Raw genomic sequence first — 16,851 nt, forward strand, 5'->3', positions numbered from 1 at the left:
GGATGAAGAGTGAACAAAAAGGACAGACATACATAGGGTGGAAGATGGTTCATCGGGAACTCCCGACACACACTACAACATGGATGAACCACAAAGACATTGTGCTCAGTACAGTGACCCCGTGTAGAAGGGCAATGACTCCATCATATGACGTACCCAGAGTAGAGAGAGATGGTGGAAGGGTGGTTTTCAGGGGCTGAGAGAAGATCTGGGTAGTTCCTGTTTGGTGGGTTCAGAGTTTCTCTGGCAAAGGTGAGAAGCCCTGGAGGTGGGTGGTGGTGATGGCGCCCGGCAAAGCCGGCGTTCTCAGTGCGTTTGTTCCCTGCACTTGCAGGACCGCCAAAGGGTTAAGATGGTACTTATTGTGTCTATTTCACCACAGTTTTAAGAACCAAGTAGACAGTATCCATAAACCTTTCCCTGTCTTCTCATGCACACCATCCTCCCTCCTATCTTCTGCAGCAACCCCTCTTCTAAGCTGTTTGCATTTCAGTGCAGTTTTACCATAAAGACACGAATTCCCAAACAACCTAGTTTTCAAACTTTAAATAAGTAGAATCAAAACTGCGTTGACTTATGTGTCTGTTTTTGCTCAATATCATTTCCATGTTGTTCTTAGCTGCCGCTCATGTTCAGTAGGATTTTATTGTATGAGTATGTGACTGTTTTGATAGGCACTGCATTATTTCATTTTTTACTATGGTGAACAGCATTGCTGTTACCACTTTGGTATTTTCTAGTGTTCACATGCACTGGTTTCTAGGATATATTACCAGAAGTGAATTGCTTGGATCATAGCACATACCCACCTTCCACATAGATGCAATGCCATCTCTTCTCCAAAGGACTTGTACCCGTGTACATTCACACAAGAAATTTCACTCAGCTCTGATATTCCACACCCTATTCTTTGCCAGGTGTGGTCAGTCCTTGTATTTTTTGCCAACCTCCTGTTAATTTCCATTTCCTGGATTATAAATATGGCTGAGTAATTTTCCAAGTGTTTTGGGCCATTTTGTTTCTTTTATACTATGCCTATTTCAAGCATTATTTTCTATTGAGTTTTTTTTTTTCCTTGCTTGCTGATTTGCAGGAGTTCATTCTGCATGTGAGCTCTTCGTTTATTAGATGGCTTGGATGTATACTTCCACAGTTTGCTTTTTTACTTTCTTTCACAAATGGATGTTCTTAATTTCGGTGTAGTCAAGTGCAATCAGCATTTTCAACCTTGTTCTAACCCTGAGGTCAAGTAGATATTCCTCTACAGTGTCTTCTAAAAGTCTTGAATTTTTGCCTTTCATATTCTGATCTTTATTCATCTGGAGCTGATTTATTTATTTATTTATTTATTTTTGCACTTCATGCACAGTGAGGTCTAATTGTAGCCTGACTAAAATAATTTGGGTTCTGTCTTTAGCAATGTCTTCAGAGTCCTTATCGGAGAGATTGGGCTATCCTCAGTAACATGAAAACAGTGAGAACATTGTTATTTTTACAGAAGTTACACACATTTATTTCAAACTATTCCAAAAGGGAAGAAGAGTCTAGAACAGTGGAGGTTTTCCAGGCTTTGCTACCTGCCCACCCAAAATGCACCCTCAGGGCTGACTTCTGCTTACAGTTGATATGTAAGCTTCTAGATCTTTCTTCTAGGCACATACATGCAATCCAACAGCACCAGGGACTCCTCGCTATCCTCTCCTTTGTACTGTTCACTGGCAGCATGTTAGCCTGGGTGCATCCCTGAGCTCATCCACTGGTTTCCACAATAAAGCCACGCAGCACAAGCATCTTTCGACTTGTGTAAACTTCACTAAGGATTTGAGATCAGGAACATAGATGTGCCATACTCAACTCCGTTGCTCTCTTCTCTCCCCCCACCAGTGAAAATCAAAAGCTAATTTTCCCAGACCTCATTTTTTCTCTAGCATAGTAACTGCTTCATTTCTTTATCGAGGGCATGTACCATGATATATAATGGTATATTCAGCTTGGAATTTATACATTCAATGCTGATCACCCTTCAAGAACCGGGGTCTGCAAACTACAGCCCATAATCCAAATCCATCCCACTGCCTGATTTTGTAATGAAGTTTTCCTACAACACATTCATGTGGTCTCTATGACTCTTCTACACTACAAGAGCAGAGTTGAGTGTTGCAGCAGAATTTCTGCATCCCTAAAAGCCTCAAAGGCTTACAGAAAAGTGTGCCAACCTCTCTCCTACCCACTGTATCACCAGCCTCTATAGCATAGGCCCAGCTTGTTCCAGGTGCCTGTCATAAATTGCCATCTGCAGTCATAAGTTTCAAGAATTAAAATATCTTGCTTATAGGTCTTGTGTAATTTTTGATCCTGTGAAATATTAAACACAAGGACTGGAATTAGCCATTCAATGAATCTATTTAGAAAACTGTTTCAGCACGGCAAACTTGAATAGTTTCATGCACAGCATGTCACCAAAGACCAATTCCTATGGGTCTTGCTGATGTTACTTCTTGACCTTAACATTTAAAGAGAGACATATTCATATACACAACCATGTAGCTGAATGCCACTTCCTGTTATGTAATCATCATGAAGCGTTTACACCAAAACAAGTGAATGATTGGTTGGTGTTAACTAGTATTAATCTTGGTAGTGTTGATATTTTTAACTGCTCCCCGCCCCCCCCCCCCAATGTGATGGTCTGCTCACTCCTTGGGAAGCAGGGCCTCCCTCCTCCTCCAGAGAGTAGATGGGCCACCACCGTACCATCCAGCATGCTTTCCAAGTAGCCCAGGAAGGCAGAAGAACCAGAAGCATCCTGTGGCTTTCTGTTATGTCACTCACTCTATCTTTCCTATTCATATGCTATTTCTCGTCTTAGTATACTCTCTTTTACCATATGTTAATTTTCCCAGTAATGAACTTATATTATTTTTCCCTCTTTTTGCTTATTAAGGTATTAAATTCACAACTTTTAAAAGTACAGCTTGAGGGCTGGGGTTGTGGCTCAGTGGTAGACTGCTTGCCTAGCCTGTACGAGGCACTGGGTTCAATTCTCAGCACCACATATGAATTAAAAAAAAAATAAAGATCTATTGGCAACTGAAAAAATACATTTAAAAAAGTACAGCTTGACATATTGGGAAATTGGCTACCATCATGCCACCACCCTAGAGTGAAGACCCAGCAGAATTCCCTGACTGACTTGCTCCTTTTCCCCTTGGTATTTGGTGTCTGTCCTCCCTTTCCTGTGACCTCAAGCAACCACTGCTCTGCTTTTTCTGAGGACACTTTGGCCTTTTTGAGAATTTCATGTAATGGGAATCAGACAGCACTTAATATGTTGTGTTTGACTTTCTCATTTAGAATAAATGATTTAAAGCCTTAACTATCTTGTCCTGGGTACAAACAGGCCACTCCTACTTCATTACTGATCAGGATTCCCTGACATAAAATTTGCTCACCCATTCATCATTGACTAATGGCATCGGGCTTCTATCTGGTGTAGGTCTGTTGTAATAATGCTCAACACTGTAGTGTGATCAGGTTATATGCTTCTCTTGAATAAATAGGTAAAAGTGGAATTGCTGAGTCACATGATGAATGCACATTTACCTGATTCGGGCATTGACTCTCTCCCACAGTGGCCAGAGCGTTTTGCATTCCACCAGTAATGTACAAGAGAAGAGCCTTTGCCCACATTCTCATCAGTCGTTGTATTGTCAGTCACTTTTACTGCAGCCAAGGTAGACACATGAAGTCATGTCTCGTTTTGTGATTTTACTTTGCATTTTGGTGATGACTGGTGTTGTAATTTGTGTTACTGGTCATTTTAATATATTGTTTTGTGGACTACCTCATCAAGTGTCGTGCCTAGGTTGTTACTATCGTTTTTTGGTTTTTTTTAACCTATGTTGTCTTTTTATTTTGTTATGATTGTTCTTCATATATTCTGAATAGAAGCACTTTGTGGAATACATATTTGGCAAAAATTCTCCCCTGGTCTATGACGTTCTTTCATGTTCACCATGTCTTTCAAAGAGCAATCATTTTTAATCTTGATGAAATGTATTATGTCAATATTTCTCTTAGATTTTCTGTTTTGATGCTTTTTCCCAACAAATCTTTACTTAAGTCAACACTACAAAGATTTTTTTCCTATGCTATCTTCTAGAATATAGTTTCAGCTTTTACATTGAAGTCTATGATAATCAATTTGGTTAATATTTCTGCACTTTTGTGAAGTAGGGTTCGAAATTATTTTTTTTCAAATAGTTATTCAGTGAGTTGAGCACTATTAATAGAAAGAACTATTTTTTTTTTCCAATTGAATTACTTACCTTGATACCTTTGTCAAAAATCAATTGATCACATGAACGGGGGTCTATTTTTGAACTACTGCTCTCTGATCCATTGATCTATATATCTATCCTCACAGCAATACACCTCTACAGTTTCGGCTGATGTTCAGCTTTCATTCTCAAAAGAATAACTGCTAAGATTGCTTGTCTTTAGCAACTGCTCCTGATTCTATGGCAGTCTCAGGTTTTTCTGAACACTTGCATCTCATCGGTCTTTCTGCAGACAAACAGGGAACAAAGGAGCTGGAATAAAGGTATCATCCATAGGTGTATAGGGCAGAGTCAAGGTCACTTCAACACTTTGAAGCAGCAGTCAAGACAGCCATAGTTCTTGAACCTATGTGTTGCACTCAGCTTCCAGTGAGCAACAGTAGGCAGAACACTACTGAGGGTAAAAAATGAGGCTTACAGCTGCACTGAGGTTAGAGCCAAGATCCATTCTGGGCTACAGTGGTCAGGCCTACAGTCTCATAAAGAGACTTTTAGCATAAAGTTCAATTACAGTTCAAACTGGACAAGCATATAACAGTAGAAAACCTTCCTTGGGTTCCCTGAAAACTTAGCAATGATGATGGTATCAATAAACAGATTGAATGTTATGAAATGCTTACTCTATGACAGGTACTATACTAATAAGCACTTTATTTTTACCAAAGAGTAAAATAAAAATCTCCATTCATAAATGAAATTAAGAAAAAAAATACTGTAAGGAACTTATCTAAGATCACACAGCTAAAAAATGCTAGTGCTCACTTTGTAAAGGAGCTGACCATAATCAAGTACATGGTAAAATGGTAAGGTCTTAATGGTTGGCAGTCACTTCCTCCAACTCTTTGTTAATATGTGACTTCAGCAAATGATCATGGGACTCCCTTTGGGTGACAGACACTGATTGATACTCTCGCATGCATCCTATAGCTGAATATTTACATGTGAGTTTGATATTAAATCCACCACCCACAATTGTAAATAGGGAAGTGATGTGAACACACCATAAGTAGTTTGGGTTTGTATGTCAATTTGGGAGGAGGGGGCAAAAAACACTGGGAAAAGGATAGGAGTAGAATCCTACCCTTTAACAGGACTGGAAAAAGCCAGTAGCTAGATTGCTGCATAGGCAGAAGTCATTTCAGCTCTATTTCTTAAAATTAAGCTGTGTTTTGAGACCATCGTATGTTCCTAGCAGATGTGAGAAATGACACAAAAGAGTCCATGCACCCTTTACTCAATTTCCCCCAATGGTGACCTCGCAAAGCTTTAGCTTCACCTTCAGGATACTGATACTGATGCAGTCATAATAGGGAACAGCCCATCCCCAAAGGACCCTTGACACACACTTTGATAGCTGTCCTCCCACCCCATCATTTTCCAAGGCCCTGCCCATCATGAATCTGTTCTCCATTTCTATCATTGTGTCAGCTCAGCTATGGTATATAAATAGAATCATGCAGTATCTAACCTTCTGGAATTATCTTTTTTCACTCAGCATAATATTCTGAAGATTCATCCAGGTTGATATTTATATCAATAGTATGTTCCCTTTACATTGCTTACTAATATGACGCGATAAAGATACTCGGGTTTAACCATTCACCCAGTAAGGATTACATCAAATGATTCAAGTATTTGGAGATCATATATAAGTATATATGTAAAGGTGTTCTGTCTCCAGATAAGTCACCCTTTCATTAGAATAAATTCCCAGAGCTGTAATTTCTGGGTTGTATGATAGTTACATGTTTACATTATTTTCTTAATGGTCCATCTGTTTCCCAGAGTAGGAACACTCTTTTGCATTGCCAGTAGTGATATAAGAATGATCCAAGGTCTCCACATCTCCACTAGCTTTTGGTGTTATAACTATTTTTTTTAATTTAGCCATTTTGAGGGGTATGTAATATATATCATTTTAAAGATATATTGATGTGGTTTTAGTTTTTATTTCTCTGAGGGCCAGTTGCATTGAGTATATCTCCATATACTTATTTGGGATCTGTTAATCTCTTTGGTGAAATGTCATTCTATGTCTTTAGTCCATTTTTCCAATTGAATTGTTTATTTTTCACTGTTGAGTTTTGAGAGCTGTTTACATATCTGATGTTCTAGTTCTTTGTAGGAAATGGTTTACAAATATCTTCTCCACTTGGTAGCTTGCCTTTTCACTCCCTTCCTGGAGCCTTTCACTGACAAAAAGTTTTCATTTTAATGATGTCAGTTTTATTGGATTTTCTATTCTGGATCATGCTTCTGGTGCCAAGACTTGGAACTCCTGGTTACACCCTAGATCTTGGCATTGCTTCTTTTACATTCTTTAATGACCTTGATGCAAATTCAATTTTAGTGTTCTTCTCAAATAATTAGATCTTTGCTTTGTAGATTTTTCTCTATTTTTTTTTCTTTTATATTAAACTGAGTTCTACTCTAGTCTCCATTTCCTTCCTTCTTCTTACTTTAACTTTATTTCATTATTCCAAGATTATTGCCTTGAGACTTTTCATATTTTCTAATGAGAGTATTTAGTGCTAGAAATTTCCCCCTCAGCAACTGCTGTAGCTGCATTCTAAAAATTTTGACATATTTTCATTTTTTGTTGAGTTTAATGGCTTTTTAAATTTTTTCCCTAAGACTTCTTTGTCCTGTGAATTGATTCCTTAGTTTCCAAGTCTTTGAAGATTGTCCTATTTTTCTGCTACTGTTTTCTAGTTTGATTCAATGGTGTTTAGAGAACATGCCTGCGAGATTTTAGTTCTTTTCCATTTGTTAGGGTTTATCAAAAGGCCCACAACATGGCCCATCACATACGTGCTCCACTGGTCCTTGTCAACTCTATTTTTAATTAGTGTTCAAAACAACAAAGTCCATGATTGATGATTCTCGGTTCTTGGTTTGTGGCAGATTGTGCCTTTTTCTGGGCCTACCTGATCCAGAACTCCTCTACTATCTGTAATATCAATGTCCCAAGAGTTGACATTCTCACTTTGTTGTTTCTCTGCATTTTAAATAGACTCTAAATGAGCCTCTACCTCCCTAAGCTTTCTAACACAGCTGTCAGGAATCCACCTTAGTGTAAGTTGGTATTTTGGATGAGGAGTGCTCCATTTACACAGTCCTATGGCCTTTGAATTGTCTGCTCCAAGCCCTATTATTCCTCATAAGCCTTGTTATTTTAGTTCATGATTTATAATGGTATTACTAATTTATCACAATTTAGTAAATTATCACTAAACACTAATACAGTCTCCACCCAGGTCAAAAAATAGAACATTGACTACACTCTGCCTGTCTCCTTCCCAAAGGTTAACTATTACCTGACCTCTAAAATGTGGAAGTGTAGGGGCTGAAACTATAGTTCAGAGGGTAAGTATATACTTGTGGCATGTGAGAGACCCTGGCTCCAATTCCCAGCACCAATAAACAAACAAATAAAGAAATATAATTCCAAACATTTTGGTTCCTTTCAATATGATTTGAGAGAGGTATGTGTGTTACACATAGCTGTGGTCTGTTCATTTTGCTGCACTGGTATTCCATTGTAAGAACATATCATATATATTGTTTCATTGATGGGCATTAGGTTTACATCCAGTCTGGGGCCATGATGAATATAGCTTCTATGAACATTCTTCTACCAGTCACCTGGTGCACATGTGTACATATTTCTATTAGGAATATACTCAGGAATGGACATTTTGGGGTCATGGGCTAGGGGTGTTTGTAACATATATTGTTATGCTATTTTCCAGAGTCAATCTACTCATTAATATTCCTATTAGCTGGGTAGGGAGACCTCATTGCTCCACAATTCCACCAAGACTTAGTATTTAAATATTTTAAAGTTAATCTTTATGATAAATATATACTGGTAACTTATGTTGATTTTAAATTTACATTTCCCTAATGTCTAATTGTGAACACATTTACATATGTTTATTGGCCATCTGGATACCCACTTATATAGATATCTTTTTAAAAAAAATTTGTTGATATTTTCCTTATTGTTGAGCATGAACCCATCATGTATTTCTCATAAATATGTATTGCACATATTTTCTCCCATCCATGACTAGACATCTCATGATTATTCTTATATACAAAATTGTTAATTTTAAAGTTTTCTAATTTTGTGAGTGTGTGTGTGTGTGCACGCACGCATGTGTGTGTGGTGCTGGGGATTGAACCCAGGGTCTTGTGTATGCAAGGCAAATACTCTACCAACTGAGCTATATCTCAGCCTCAAACTTTTCTAATTTGTCATGCTTATTATTATTATTTTATGTTCTATTTAACACGTTTTTAATTTTTCAAATATCATAAAAATATGACCCATATAATTTTCTGGAATCTTCACTACTTTATCTTTCCTATTTATTTCACCAATCCACCTGAAAGATTTTTTTTTCTGATATATAATTCAAGGTAGCAGTAAAGTTTACTTTCTTTCAAGTGGATATCCTATTATATTAGCATGGTAAATTAAAAAATCCTTTCCCACTGCTCCTAGTGTCAGTTATACCTTTTTATAAAGATTGTTCCTGGACTCCCAAGTGCATCTCATTGGTCTATTTTTATAACTTTATTCTATGCTATATACAATTACTCTAGCTTCATAGCAAATTTTAGTATCCTATAGAATAAGTTTTTCTACCTTTTTCTTCTCTTTTACATTAATATAAAAAGTGATCATCAGTAGTACTTTTTTGAGATTGAGAGAGATTTTACTAAATTATTTTTATTAAATGTGTAGACTTTTTTAGGAAGAACTGAGTAATTTAAATTATCATCTACCAATCCACAAAGATGGGATAGCCTCCACTATTAAAAGACTTCTTTCCAAATTTTATAATTTTCTGTGTAGATGTCTGCATATCTTTTGATTGTAGATTTTTAATATTTTGTGTGACTTTAATGGTATCTTATTTAATTTCTATTTCCCAGTACTTATAAGCATAATATATAATTTTTATAAATTTTTGTATATTAACCTTGTATCTAACAATTTTGTTAAACACATCAAATTAAATAATTTATATGTTAAAATTGTGGTACTAAGTTTTTCTCTTTCAACCTCTTTCTTTTTGATGTATACAATAATTATGTTTCATTATAGAAAAACTTGAAAACAACCAAATATTCTTCAGTAGGCAAATGGAAAAACTGTGTATATCTAAATAAAATGAAATGATCTATCAAGCCATCAAAAAATATGGAGGAATCTTAAACGCATACCAAGTGAAAAAGGCCAATTTGAAAAGATTAGATACAGTATGATTCTAAATATTTAACAATCTAGAAAAGGCAAAATTATGGGTACAGGAAAAAGTTAAATGTTTGCCAGGGGAGTTAGAGTGTGTGTGTGTGTATGGTGAGGGTGGACAGGCAGAGCACAAAATATTTTTTTCTTATCTTATTGTTTTAAAATTACCTGTAAGTGTTAAATAGCAGTTAGGACAGTAGGTGTCTGCTGGATCTAGAAATGTCTGCCTCAAAAGGTCATGTTTTGAAAGCATGATCTCTGAACCAATGCAGAAGGTTCAGAGGTAGGGTTTTAAATCAATGATTAGAGCTGTAATCTCATCAGTGGATTAGTACATCTGATGGATTAATAATTTGAATAGATTACTGGGTAGAAACTGTAGGCAAGTGAGTTGTGGCTTGAGAAGTGGGTCATTGAGGGTATGCCCTTGGGATATATCTTGTCCCTGGATCCTTGCTCGCTGTTCTCTATCTCTATCTCTATCTCCTCTTCCTGGATGTCTTGAGCTGAGCAGCTTCCTCCACCACATCCTTCACGCACGATGTTCTACCTCACCTCAGACCCAAAGCAATGGAGTTGGCCAACCATGGATCCAGACCTCCGAAACTGTGAGCCCAAATACATTTCTCCTCTAAATTGATCTTGCTCGATATTGTAGTCACAGGAACAAAAACACAGTATCTTTGACTCGTGTATTAACTCAGAGGAAATTTTCAACTTTCTATTATTAAGCATGGTGATTGTTATCATTGTGTATGTGTTTGTGTATGTGAATGTGTGTGTGAGAGAGAGACAGAGAGAGAAAGAAAGAGAGAAGAGAGAGAGAGAGAGAGAGAGAGAGAGAGAGAGAGAGAGAGAGAGAGAGAGAGATACCTGCTATGGCTTCAATCTTAAAAGTCCCCCAAAGGCAATGTATTGGAGGTTGGTCACCAATGTGTGGTGCCTTTGGGAGACAGGGGAACCTTTAAAAGGTAGAGCTTAATGAAAAGAAGATACGTCTTGGGAGATATGGTCTTGAGTGGGATATTGTGACCCAGCCTCTTCCTTTGTTTCTCTTTGTTTCTTGGCCACCATGAGGTGAGCAGCTTTGCCCTACCATACACTCCCTACTGTGATGTTCTAGATCATCACAGACCCAAGAACCAGAGAGCCAAGTAATGATGATCTTAATTCTTTGAAACCTGAGCCAAAATAATCTTTCCTCCTCCATGTTGACTTTTTCAGGTATTTTGTCACAGTGACAGAAAGCCAATAATAACATAATACTCTTTATCAAATAAAGGTAAAAACTGTCTTCCATTTCTAATACCTTATATGCATTTTTATGACACAGATGTTGAATTTTATCAAATGATTTTGATCTATCTAAAAAGTTGATTATTGAATTTCCCCACTTTTCTCTGTGAATATGTTGCATTGAATAAAATTGCTTGACTTTAGAACATTAAGCCAATCTTACATTTCTGGAACTAGCCCAATATAAAGGTCATACACTATCCTTTTTATGTAATAAATTACTTATTTTGCTAACTTGATTTGGAGTTTTTCTCAAGACTGTTCTGGCCTTTGAGAAGCTATTTTCTTAAGAAAAGGAAAATTTGTCATGAGTTTTTAAATTTGAGCATTTTAAGTATTCACTGGCTAAAACTTTGGGTCTAGATCTTGTGTTAAAGTTTCATTTACTTTAATAATTATACAATTCACTTTTTCTATATTTGATTAATTTTTAATCATATTTAGAAGCCTATTTTCTGGATTAATGTATTTTCTTATCATTTATAATATTTTCTTACTGATTTTGTCTATAGGGTCTGAAGCTTTGTTTCCCCTTTTATATCTGAGGATGATGATTCTGCCTTTCTTTGCTTATAGACTCAACTGTGCCTTTCTAAAATTCATGAGAAATCCCTAAGCTCCACTCTGCATTTGGAGGCAGGGGCTTTAAGGTTAGGTGAGATCATAAGGATGGGGCCCTGATCTAATAGGATTAGTACACTTACAATAAGATGGATACCAGAACATTCTCCCTTTCCCATCTCTCTCTCTCTCTCCTTCCCGTCTCCCTCTCCACACATGTGCATAGGGAAAGGCCTCTGGAGGACAAGAAGACTCCATTTGGAAGCCAAGGAAAGAGTCCAACCAGGAACTAACCCTGCTGGCACCTTCATCTTGGGTTTCCAGCCTCCCAAAAGGCTCTCAGACCATGAAAAGGTATGGAGGAACCTTAAGTACATACAAAGTGTGCATTGCACTTCTATTTCCCGATATTTGTGAGCATAATATAGAGGTTTTATACCATTTCATGAAGAAGGTAGAGGCCCCATTATTCTTTCCAAAATTTTATGATTTATATATAGAAGTCTACATATCTTTTATTAGAATCTAGATTTTTAATATTTCATGTGATTTTAATGGCATCTTTACTTAACTTCAATTTCCTAATATTTGTGAGTACAATATAGAATTTTTAAAAATTTTTTGCTATTACCTTGTATCTAGCAACTTTGTTAAACTCATTAAATTTAATAATTTACCTTTACGTTAAAATTGTGGTCCTAGGTTTTACTCTTTCAACTTCTTTTTTTTGGGGGAGGGGAGGTATCAAGGATTGAACTCAGGGGCACTCAACCATTGAGCCACATCCTCAGCCATTTTTTGTATTTTATTTAGAGACAGGGTCTCACTGAGTTTCTTAATGCCTTAAGGTTGCTGAAGCTGGCTTTGAACTCATGATCTTCCTGCCTCAGCCTCCCAAGCTGCTGGGATTACAGGTGTGCACCATCATGCTGGGCTCAACTTCTTTCTTTTTAATGTATATAAAACTATATTCATTATCAGCAAACTTGAAAATAACCAAACATCCTTCAGTAAGTAAATCGGTAAACTGTGGTATATCTAAATAAAAGGAAATGCGCTATCATGCTAAGTGTAAGAAACCAATCTGGAAATGCTACATACAATATGATTCTAAATATTTAACAGCATGAAAAAGGCCAAACCATCAATACTTATTCCCCAACGTGATGGTCTTAGGAGGTGTATTCTTTTGAGGAATAACTAAGTCATAAAGACTACACCTTTTTGAATGGTATTATGGCCCTTATCAAAAATATACATGTGAGCTAATTGGTCCCCCCCACCGCACACACATGATGTGAGGATATAGCAAGAAAGTGCCATCTCTGAAGCAGAGATTTTGCTATAATCAGACACTGAATCTGTGGAAATCTGGATCTTGAGCTCTCAACCTCCAGAACTACCACCCAATTTGTGGTAGTTTGTCATGGCATCCCAAGGGGACAAAAAAGGTACTGCATAAAAAAATTAAAAAAAAAAAAAAACTTATACAAAGACCACGAGGCCTATGATAATTTTGTTTTCTCCAAAAGAATATGTATATTTATTTTATCAGGCAGCAAAGTGACCAGAAATCAGGAACCCTTTTGATCCAAATTAAATTATTTTGTCACTTTTAAGACCTGTATTCTATAGTTCAAGCAATGATGGCTTCCAGGTATTTCACTCATTTACATGTCAGGGGACTACAGTGTTTGTCTTCTCACTGCACAGGGCTATCAAAAGTATTTCTTGGCTTCTTAAAATTGCACTTGCCTCTTCCAGAGTCACCAGAAAACTGTAGAGGTTAAGTGACCTCAAGTGCCAGCCCCCAGTTGTTTGGATTTCCTGGATATTGGATTCATAATTCTTCATGCCTTAACAGCTCCCTAAAACTTTCAAGGAAAGATATTAATAAAAAATTTTGTCCAATTTGTCTAGTTACTCTCAACATGAAGTTTGACACAAATTACTAGAATTAGTTTGCACTTTTTAACTGAGAGATTGTGTCTTTCTTTAAGCCACGATTCAGCTACTTCTGAAATATTTAACTTTCAGCCATTCCTGGATTCTCTGCTGATTGAAGCTTCCATTAACACCTGTGGGAACTTATCAGTCATGTTTCCTATTTTGTCTTTTTCATTTCTTGATCTCTCTCTGTACTGCATTTTACATGAGTTATTCACTATTATCTTCTTATTCACTAATTGTATCTTTGCTCCTGTATTCACTCTTTCTATGAAATTTTTATTTATTTATTTTTCTCACCCAGAATTGATTTGGGGCCATTAAAATTTAGCCTTTTGTAAGTAATCTTGATAATATGTATTCTTGGTATGATGTGATGAAAGTGGCACTGTACCTCTGTGCTTTTCCTCCTCAAAATATGTCACACCTTGTTCTAATCACCCTCTCTCTCAAAGGCTCTACAAACTCCCAATAGCATCACCCTATGGACCAAGTCTTCACAGTTGACCTTTGGGTGACATAATTAAATAATTAAAACATACCCAAATCACAGCATCATAACCCTGATTTACAAGGATTCAGGTACATCTCCTAAAGCAAATGCACTAATTCTATCTCAAGAGTCCCAAACTCTTGACTGTTCTAGCATTGCTCAAAAGTCCAACTCCAAAGTTTCATGTGAGATGCAAGTCAAATCCTCAGCTTTGAGCCCCTTTAAAAATAAAACAATCAATTTTTCCATATGAATTTCATGATTGCTTTCTCTATTTCTACAAGAAATGCCGTTGGGATTTTGATTGGCATTGCATTAAACCTATAGAGAACTTTTGGTAATATCGCCATTTTGATGATGTTAGTTCTGCCTATCCATGAACAGGGTATATTTTTCCATCTTCTAAGATCTTCTTCTATTTCTCTCTTTATGGTTCTGTAGTTTTCATTGTATAAGTCTTTCACCTCTTTTGTTAGGTTGATTCCCAAGTATTTTTTTTTTTTTGAGGATATTATGAATGGAGTGGTTGTCCTCATTTCCATTTCAGAGGATTTGTCACTGATATACAGGAATGCCTTTGATTTATGCGTGTTGATTTTATATCCTGCCACTTTGCTGAATTCATTTATTAGCTCTAATAGTTTCTTTGTGGACCCTTTTGGGTCTGCTAGGTATAGAATCATGTCATCTACAAATAGTGATAATTTAAGTTCTTCTTTTCCTATTTTTATGCCTTTAATTTCTTTCGTCTGTCTAATTGCTCTGGCCAGTGTTTCGAGAACTATGTTGAACAGAAGTGGTGAGAGAGGGCATCCCTGTCTTGTTCCAGATTTTAGAGGGAATGCCTTCAATTTTTCTCCATTCAGAATGATGCTAGCCTGAGACTTAGCATAGATTGCTTTTATAATATTGAGGTATGTTCCTGTTATCCCTAGTTTTTCTAGAGTTTTGAACATAAAGGGATGCTGTACTTTGTCAAATGCTTTTTCCGCATCTATCGAGATGATCATATGGTTCTTATTTTTAAGTCTATTGATGTGGTGAATAACATTTATTGATTTCCGTATATTGAACCAGCCTTGCATCCCAGGGATGAATCCTACTTGATCATGCTAAGCAGGAAATGTGAATCAGGCGGTATAGCGATACCAGACTTCAAACTATACTACAGAGCAATAGTAACAAAAACAGCATGGTACTGGTACCAAAACAGGCGGGTGGACCAATGGTACAGAATAGAGGACACAGAAACCAATCCACAAAACTATAACTACCTTATATTTGATAAAGGGGCTAAAGGCATGCAATGGAGGAAGGATAGCATCTTCAACAAATGGTGCTGGGGAAACTGGAAATCCATATGCAACAAAATGAAACTGAATCCCTTTCTCTCGCCATGCACAAAAGTTAATTCAAAATGGATCAAGGAGCTTGATACCAAATCAGAGACACGCCGTCTGATAGAAGAAAAAGTTGGCTACGATCTACATACGGTGGGGTCAGTCTCCAAATTCCTCAATAGGAAACCCATAGCACAAAAGTTAATAACTAGAATCAACAAATGGGACTTACTCAAACTAAAAAGTTTTTTCACAGCAAAAGAAACAATAAGAGAGGTAAATAGGGAGCCTACATCCTGGGAACAAATCTTTACTCCTCACACTTCAGATAGAGCCCTAATATCCAGAGTATACAAAGAACTCCAAAAATTAGACAATAAGATAACAAACAACCCAATCAACAAATGGGCCAAGGACCTGAACAGACACTTCTCAGAGGAGGACATATAATCAATCAACAAGTACATGAAAAAATGCTCACCATCTCTAGCAGTCAGAGAAATGCAAATCAAAACCACCCTAAGATACCATCTCACTCCAATAAGATTGGCAGCCATTATGAAGTCAAACAACAACAAGTGCTGGCGAGGATGTGGGGAAAAGGGTACACTTGTACATTGCTGGTGGGACTGCAAATTGGTGCAGCCAATTTGGAAAGCAGTACGGAGATTTCTTGGAAAGCTGGGAATGGAACCACCATTTGACCCAGCTATTCCCCTTCTCGGTCTATTCCCTAAAGACCTAAAAAGAGCATGCTACAGGGACACTGCTACATCGATGTTCATAGCAGCACAATTCACAATAGCAAGACTGTGGAACCAACCTAGATGCCCTTCAATAGACGAATGGATAAAAAAAATGTGGCATTTATACACAATGGAGTATTACTCTGCATTAAAAAATGACAAAATCATAGAATTTGCAGGGAAATGGATGGCATTAGAGCAGATTATGCTAAGTGAAGCTAGCCAATCCCTAAAAACCAAATGCCAAATGTCTTCTTTGATATAAGGAGAGTAACCAAGAACAGAGTAGGGACGAAGAGCATGAGAAGAAGATTAACATTAAACAGGGATGAGAGGTGGGAGAGAAAGGGAGAGAGAAGGGAAATTGCATGGAATTGGAAGGAGACCCTCAGGGTTATACAAAAGTACATACAAGAGGAAGTGAGGGGAAAGGGAAAAATAATACAAGGGGGAGAAATGAATGACAGTAGAGGGGGTAGAGAGAGAAGAGGGGAGGGAAGGAGAGGGGAGGGGGGATAGTAGAGGATAGGAAACGCAGCAGAACACAACAGACACTAGTATGGCAATATGTAAATCAATGGATGTGTAACTGATGTGATTCTGCAATCTGCATATGGGGTAAAAATGGGAGTTCATAACCCACTTGAATCAAAGTGTGAAATATGATATATCAATAACTATGTAATGTTTTGAACAACCAACAATAAAAAATTAAAAAAAATAATAATAAAAAAATAAAATAAAAATAAAACAATCAAGTTACCTACTATATGGTTTTGGATGAGATGTTCCCCCAAGTCTCACATGTAAGTCAGTGCAAGAATGTTCAGAGGTGAAATGACTAGATTTTGAGAGCTATAACCTA

This window comes from Marmota flaviventris, chromosome 7, assembly GCF_047511675.1.
Source record: "Marmota flaviventris isolate mMarFla1 chromosome 7, mMarFla1.hap1, whole genome shotgun sequence".
Lineage (NCBI taxonomy): Eukaryota > Metazoa > Chordata > Mammalia > Rodentia > Sciuridae > Marmota > Marmota flaviventris.